We start from the raw sequence: 9,182 nt of genomic DNA, 5'->3' as shown, positions 1-9,182 counted from the left end.
CAATTTTTTGCCTTTCTCAGAAAAGTACTTACATTTTTTTATTTTTAGCTGCGCTGGGGCTTCATTGCTGCGCTCGGGCTTTCTCTAGTTGTGGCGAGTGGAGGCTACTCTAGTTAAAGTGCTCGGGCTTTTCATTGCAGCGGCTTTACTTGTTGCAAAGCACAGGCTCTAGAGCTCATCCGCTTCAGTAATCGCAGCACACAGGCTCAGTAGTTGTGATGCATGAGCTTAGTTGCTCCCTGGCATCTTCCTGGACCAGAGATTGAACCTGTGTCCCCTGCATTGGCAAGTGTATTCTTAACCACTGGACCACCAGGGAAGCCCAGAAAAGCACCTAAGGCTTAGAGAATTAGGTACAGTCTAATTTTTAGGGATAATACTTAATATTAATTGAGCACTAACTATGTGCTAAGCACTAGTCTAGTTAATTTTATGTGCTGTATATACTCACATACACATTAATATATGATAGATATTCGTATGGCATATACATATTTTTTTCCCTTCAATCCTCTTGATTATTATTATAGCCAGGAAGGTAAATAACTTGCCCAAGGCCCACAGGTGAGAGAGGCACAAGCCCTGATACATAAAACATATGCTGATTAAGAGATAGACAACGTATGGGGTAGCTCTTTGTGTGTTAGAGGTCACACTCAGAGCACAGAAGGCCACAAGCCAGATTAAATAAAATCAGGAAGCAAGGTAATGAATGGAAAGACAATAGAGCCAGTGGATAATTTCCTTCAATATTGTGCCCAAGAGAAATGAACGGGGATTGGAACAATGTTGAAAGTTAACGGTGTGAGTGAGTGGTGACAAAGAGGAATGACAGCTGAAAATGAGAGCTTCTGGTAGTCAAGCATGTGGGATAAGGGTTAGCCTTAGGGTGAGAGAAAGCTATAATCTATGGCTATGAGACAGGTATCTCTTGTTTTTTGCAGGGGTATTGACTGATACAGTCAGTTAATCTATAAATACTTGCTGAACAGCTACTATGTCCAAGGTACTGTGCCACAGAGACAGGTAGAAGCAAAAGACACAGTCCTAGTTTCTTCTTATGAATCTTTTTATCCTGATAAGGCAAGACATATGGAATCATGAAGACTGAGCTTGAAGCATAAAGCTTGAAACATAAAGATGAGCTTGAAGGAAACATAAAGATCTTCTCATCTAATCTTTCTAGTTTTACAGATGACCAAAACCAAATCTCAGAGGCAGGAAGTGACTTGCCGAAGTTCCCATAGCCTTTTTAGAGCACGGGTAGAAGCCAGACTTGATTACCACTCCAGGCTCTTTATATTTTCTTATATAGATGTAATTAGTAATGAATGGCAGTATTTGCCAAGTAGAAAATGAGTGGTATAGGCAATGCATTGTTTCTTACCGTAATATGTTTACAATTAAATGCTAAAATTTTTTCTGGGGAATTTTCAGGTGCAGAGGGACTTTCCCAGTTGTCTCCTCAGCTGCTTTAGCATGAAAACAGAAAAAGGCCCTCCGGCGTGCTCTCGGAGCACCTGTGCCACCTCAGTCATATACGTCACACGTGATCTTGACCCATCTAGTCCAGTAGTTCTGAAAGTGTGTGGTCTCCAGATGAGCAGCACCTGGAAACTTGCTAGAAATGCAAATTCTTGAGCCCACTCCAGATCCACTCAATCAGAAACTCCGGGGGTGGGGCTCAGTGATTTATGGTTTAACAAGCCATCAGCTTGCACTGATACACTTTTTAAAAAACTGTATATATAATTTTTCTTTATTTTTGGCTATGTGGTCTTCATTGCTGCATGGACTTTTTCTCTGGTTGTGGCGAATGGGGGCTACTCTCTAGTTGTGGTGCTCCAGCTTCTCATTGTGGTGGCTTCTCTTGTGGCTTCGGGGCTCAAGAGCACAGGTTCAGTAGCTGTGGCTCACAGGCTTAGGTGCTCAGCAGCATGTGGGATCCTCCTGGATCAAGGATTGAATTCATGTCTCCTGCCTTGCCAGGCAGGTTTTATACCACTGAGCCATCAGGGAAGCCCCACTGATGTGCTTTTGAGCTTGAGAAACTCTGGTCTCTCTAAATGGCTCTTCAGAGAGCTTATGAGATCCTTGAAAGCAGAGACCATGTCTTCCATAGTTTATATTTTCCTAGATTAGTACCAAACCTTGAATGCAGTGGTAAAAGTGAAAGTGTTAGTCTCTCAGTCACGTCCGACTCTTTGTGACCCCATGGACTGTAGCCCACCAGGCTCCTCTGTCCATGGGATTTCCCAGGCAAGAATACTGGAGTGGGTTGCCATTCCCTTATCCAGGAGGTCTTCCCAACCCAGGGATTGAACCTAGGTCTCCTGCATTGCAGGCAGTTTCTTTACTAATTGAGCCACCAGTGAAGATGGGCCTGGTGGATGTTCATATGAACACAGTGGATGTTTATAAATATTTCTGAAACAACTATGGGAGTGCACATGATAAGGCAAAACATGCTATTATCCAGCTTTCCTCCTGTAATGATTAGCACCTTTCAATTCACTTTATGTTTTGAGCTGATTAGTGTCTCTCCAACCCCCAAATTTGTATGTTGATGACTTAATTGCCCCCCTTCTGTACCTTGGAATGTATATTTGGAGATAGGACCATTAAAGAGGTAACGAGAGAAATCCCCTAGTGGTCCAGCGGTTAAGATTCTTTGCTTCCAAATCAATCTTTGTGATACAGTTCAGTTCAGTCGCACGTTACCAAATTGAAGGATAAAAACAATATGATTATCTCAATAGTTGCAGAGAAAGCCTCTGACAAAATTCAACACCCATTTATGATAAAAACTCTCCAGAAAGCAGGCATAGAAGGCACATACGTCAACATAATAAAAGTCATATATACCCCAATGTTCATCGCAGCACTGTTTATAATAGCCAGGACATGGAAGCAACCTAGATGCCCATCAGCAGATGAATGGATAAGAAAGCTATGGTACATATACACAATGGAGTATTACTCAGCCATTAAAAAGAATATATTTGAATCAGTTCTAATGAGATGGATAAAACTGGAACCTATTATACAGAGTGAAGTAAGCCAGAAAGAAAAACACCAATACAGTATACTAACACATATATATGGAATTTAGAAAGATGGTAACAATAACCCTGTGTACGATACAGCAAAAGAGACACCGATGTATAGATCAGTCTTATGGACTCTGTGGGAGAGGGAGAGGGTGGGGAGATTTGGGAGAATAGCATTGAAACATGTATAATATCATGTATGAAACGAGTCGCCAGTCCAGGTTCGATGCACGGTACTGGATGCTTGGGGCTGGTACACTGGGACGACCCAGAGGGAGGGTAGGGGAGGGAGGAGGGAGGAGGGTTCAGGATGGGGAACGCAGGTATACCTGTGGCGGATTCATTTCGATATTTGGCAAAACTAATACAATATTGTAAAGTTTAAAAAAAAAAGTCATATATGATAAACCCACAGCAAACATTATCTTCAATGGCAAAAAATTGAAAGCATTGCCCCCAAAGTCAGGAACAAGACAAGAGTGCCCACTCTCACCACTACTTTTTTTTTTTTTTTAAACTTTACAATATTGTATTGGTTTTGTCAAATATCGAAATGAATCCGCCACAAGTATACATGTGTTCCCCATCCTGAACCCTCCTCCCCCCTCCCTCCCCATACCATCCCTCTGGGTCGTCCCAGTGCACCAGCCCCAAGCATCCAGTATCGTGCATCGACTCTCACCACTACATCGACTCTCACCACTACTATTCAACATAGTTTCGGAAGTTTTAGCCACAGCAATCAGAGAAGAAAAAAAAGAATAAAAGGAATCCAGATTGGAAAAGAAGAAGTAAAACTCTCACTGTTTCCAGATGACATGATCCTCCACATAGAAAACCCTAAAGACATCACCAGAAAATTACTAGAGCTAATCAATGAATATGGTAAAGTTGCAGGATATAAAATTAATACACAGAAATTCCTTTCATTCCTATACACTAACAATGAGAAAATGGAGAAATTAAGGAAACAATCCTATTCATCACTGTGATGAAAAGAATAAAATATTTAGGAATAAATCTACCTAAAGAAACCAAAGACCTATATATAGAAAACTATAAAACACTGATGAAAGAAAACAAAGATGACACAAATAGATGGAGAAATATACCATATTCATGGATCGGAAGAATCAATGTAGTGAAAATGAGTATATCACCCAAAGCAATCTATAGATTCAATGCAATCCCTATCAAGCTACCAACGGTATTTTTCACAGAACTAGAACAAATAATTTCACAATTTGTATGGAACTACAAAAAACCTCAAATAGCCAAAGCATTCTTGAGAAAGAAGAATGGAACTGGAGGAAACAATCTGCCTGACTTCAGACTATACTGCAAAGCTGCAGTCATCAAGACAGTATGGTACTGGCACAATGACAGAAATATAGATCAATGGAAGAAAATAAAAAGCCCAGAGATAAATCCACACACCTATGGACACCTTATCTTTAACAAAGGAGGGAAAAATATAAGTGGAGAAAGACAATCTCTTTAACAAGTGGTTCTGGGAAACTGGCCAACCACCTGTAGAAGAATGAAACTGGAACACTTTCTAACACCATCAGTAGAGTTCAGTTCAGTTGCTCAGTCCTGTCCAACTCTTTGCAACTCCATGGACTGCAGCACGCCAGGCCTCCCTGTCCATTGCCAACTCGCAGAGTTTACTCAGACTCATGTCCATTGAGTCAGTGATGCCATCCAGCCATCTCATCCTCTGTCATCCCCTTCTCCTCCTGCCCCCAATCCCTCCCAGCATCAGAGTCTTTTCCAATGAGTCAACTCTTCACATGAGGTAGCCAAAGTACTGGAGTTTCAGCTTTAGTGTCATTCCTTCCAAAGAAATTCCAGGGCTGATCTCCTTCAGAATGGACTGGTTGGATCTCCCTGCAGTCCAAGGGACTCTCAGAGTCTTCTCCAACACCACAGTTCAAAAGCATCAATTCTTTGGCACTCAGCTTTCTTTACAGTCCAACTCTCACATCCATAAATGACTACTGGAAAAACCACAGCTTTGACTAGATGGACCTTTGTTGGCAAAGTAAAGTCTCTGCTTTTTAATATGCTGTCTAGGTTGGTCATAATTTTTCTTCCAAGGAGCAAGCATCTTTTAATTTCATGGCTGCAATCACCATCTGCAGTGATTTTGGAGCCCCAAAAATTAAAGTTTGATACTGTTTCCACTGTTTCTCCATCCCTTTGCCATAAAGTGATGGGACCAGATGCTATGATCTTAGTTTTCTGAATGTTGAGGTTTTTTTTTTTTTGAATGTTGAGTTTTAAGCCAACTTTTTCACTCTCCTCTTTCACTTTCATCAAGAGGCTCTTTAGTTCTTCTTCATTTTCTGCCATCAGGGTGGTGTCATCTGCATATCTGAGGTTATTGATATTTCTCCTGGCAATCTTGATTCCAGCTTGTGCTTCTTCCAGCCCAGCGTTTCTCATGATGTACTCTGCATAGAAGTTAAATAAGCAGGGTGACAATATACAGCCTTGACATACTCCTTTTCCTATTTGGAACCAGTCTGTTGTTCCATGTCCAGTTCTAACTGTTGCTTCCTGACCTGCATACAGATTTCTCAAGAGGCAGGTCAGGTGTCTGGTATTCCCATCTCTTTCAGAATTTTCCAGAGTTTGTTGTGGTCCACACAGTCAAAGGCTTTGGCATAGTCAATAAAACAGAAGTAGAAGTTTTTCTGGAACTTTCTTGCTTTTTTGATAATCCAGTGGATGTTGGCAATTTGATCTCTGGTTCCTCTGCCTTTTCTAAAACCAGCTTGAACATCTGGAAGTTCATGGTTCACATACTGTTGAAGCCTGGCTTGGAGAATTTTGAGCATTACTTTACTAGTGTATGAGATGAGTGCAATTGTGCAGTAATTTGAGCATTCTTTGGCATTGCCTTTCTTTGGGACTGGAATGAAAACTGACCTTTTCCAGTCCTGTGGCCACTGCTGAGTTTTCCAAGTTTGCTGGCATTTGCGTGGAGCACTTTCACAGCATCATCTTTTAGGATTTGAAATAGCTCAACTGGAATTCCATCACCACCACTAGCTTTGTTCTAACACCATACACAAAAATAAACTCAAAACCATACACAAAAATAAACTCAAAATGGATTAAAGATCTAAATTTAAGACCAGAAATTATAAAACTCCTAGAGGAAAACATAGGCAAAATACTCTCTGACATAAATCACAGCAATATCCTCTATGACCCACCTCCCAGAGTAATGGAAATAAAAGCAAAAATAAACAAATGGGACCTAATTAAGCTTAAAAACTTTTGCACAATGAAGGAAAGTATAAGCAAGGTGAAAAAACAGCCTTCAGAGTGGGAGAAAATAATAGCAAACAAAGCAACTGACAAAGAATTAATCTTAAAAATATACAAACAGCTCATGCAGCTCAATACCAGAAAAATAAAAGACCCAATCAAAAAATGGATGAAAGAACTAAACAGACATTTCTCCAAAGAAGACATACAGATGGCTAACAAACACATGAAAAGATGCTCAATATTGCTCATTATCAGAGAAATGCAAATAAAAACCACAATGAGGTACCATCTCACACCAGTCAGAATGGCTGCCATCAAAAAGTCTACAAACAACAAATGCTGGAGAGAGTGTGGAGAAAAGGGAATCCTCTTATACTGTTGGTGGGAATGCAAACTTGTATAGCCACTATAGAGAACAGTGTGGAGATTCCTTAAAAAAACTGATACCAGAACTGCCATAAGACCCAGCAATCTCACTGCTAGGCATACACACTGAGAAAACTATAATTGAAAGAGACACATGTACCCCAATGTTCATTGCAGCACTGTTTACAATAACCAGGACATGGAAGCAACCTAGATGTCCACCAGCAGATGAATGGATAAGAAAGTTGTGGTACATATATACAATAGAATATCACTCAGCTATTAAAAAGAATGCATTTGAATCAGTTCTAGTGAGGTAGATGAAACTGGAGCTTATTATACAGAGTGAAGTAAGTCAGAAAGAAAAACACCAATACAGTATATTAACGCATATATATGGAATTTAGAAAGATGATAACGATGACCCTGTATGCGAGAAAACAGAAGAGACACAGATGTAAAGAATAGACTTTTGGACTCTGTGGGAGAAAGCAAGGGTGGATGATTTGAGAGAATAGCACTGAAACATGTATATTACCATATGCAAAATAGATGACCACTCCAAGTTCAATGCATGATACAAGGCACTCAAAGCCGGTGCACTGGGACAACCCAAAGGGATGGGATGGGGAGGGAGGTGGGAGACAGGTTCAGGATGGGGGGCACATGTACACCTGTGGCTGATTCATGTCAGTGTATTGCAAAAACCACCACACACCACAATATTATAAAGTAATTAGCTTCCAATTAAAAAAAAAAAAAAAGATTCTTTGCTTCCACTACAGGGGGCACAGGTTCAATCCCTGGTTGGGGAACTAAGATCCCACATGCTGCATGGCCCAAAAAAAAAATAAGTAATAAAATAAAGAGGTAATGAAGGTAAAATCAGGTCATATGGGTGGCCTCTAATCCAGTATGAGTGTTCTACTTATAAGAAGAGACGATGAGGACACAGAGGGATGCACAGAGGAGGGAAGACCACTTGAAGACAAAGAAGACAAGAAGAGGGACTTCAGAAGAAACCAACCCTGTCAACATCTTGATCTCAGACTTCTAGTCTCCAGAACTGTGAGAAAAATTGATTTCCATTGTTTAGGCCACCAGACTATGATATTTTATTATGACAGCCCTAGCGCAGTAAATACAATTTGTTAAAAAGCTTCTACAAAAAACACTGGAATCCAGAACTTCCATCCAAGCCTATGACAAGACAATATTATTTATAGATGACTCTATAACCATCTTTAGATGTTAATATTAAAGTGTTTATTTAAGAAATTACTCTCTCATGCTCAATATGAGCATGAGTTTTGGAGTCAGACAGAGGTGGGTTTAAATCCTGACTCAGTCACTTGGAAGTTGTGTAATCTTGACCTCTAAAGACTCAGTTTCCTTGTCTGTAATTTGGACCTAATAATAGCTCCCTCCTAGACATAACTCAATAATTGGCAAGTATATCGTAGGCACTCGGTATCTAGTGACTTAAAAATGATAATTAACCAAATTATTCATGCTGGCCTTTTCTGGAAGATGGAATTACGGCAAAATTTTACTGGAATGCTTGAATCAGTTCAATAAACATAGTACTATGGTGACTTCTTATAGGTCTGGATGAAATGACAGATTATTTTTCAGCAGAAATGTATTGAGTCAAGGGGAATAAAAGAATAAAAGTGTCACGAATGCAACAGAAAGATAAAATCCAAGAATAGTTGAATTGTCTCAAACTGATTAATAATTAGAATGTATGAAGGTAGGAATTGCTGATTTTTGTCTGGTGTTCCCAGAGCCTAATACGACACCTGGCACTTACCATAAGCTCAAAAACTTATGGTTGAATAAAAGAATGAGTGACCTTCTGCAAGGACAGTTGTACAAATTATATAAAGATAATTCAACCCAAGAACATTTACGCTGAACTGGTGGCTCTGTAATATTTTGGTGTCATGGAATCAAAACTTTATTTTTAATCTGGGAATTCCTCTTTGGGGAAACAACCTAAGAATATAAACCCAAAGGGGAAACAAGTGTTATTTTTTTTTTTAATGTCTGCAATTGTAGTAATATGCAAATTCCTGCTTCCCCTAAACCATTCTGACCGTCTTCACAGCCCCTCTCACCTGAGTGGCCCAGTGCCTCTTACTTCTGAGGCTTTGGGATCAGTTTCCCTCATTAAAACCTGTTTGTCTTTTGCCTGCTTATCTTTGGGGCTCTACTCAACCAAGGAATCTGATAAATTGATTTATACTGAGGTGCTAGTGAATGATAATGGCTGAGTGTGAGTCCCCTCCTGGATAACAATTGCATTTCAACAGTACCTTACTCTGAAGAATAAGTAATACATTTCAGGCATGTGTCCTGGCCATTGGAGGAAGATATTTTAAGCAGGGGGATTTCCTCAAACCCCTCAAATTACACCATGTAGACAGCTGCCTATCCCACATGATCTGGCCAACTCCTTGGCATCCAGTTATCAGCACTCAG

Source organism: Bos taurus, chromosome 23 (genome assembly GCF_002263795.3).
Source record: "Bos taurus isolate L1 Dominette 01449 registration number 42190680 breed Hereford chromosome 23, ARS-UCD2.0, whole genome shotgun sequence".
Lineage (NCBI taxonomy): Eukaryota > Metazoa > Chordata > Mammalia > Artiodactyla > Bovidae > Bos > Bos taurus.
This window is presented reverse-complemented; position numbering follows the sequence as displayed.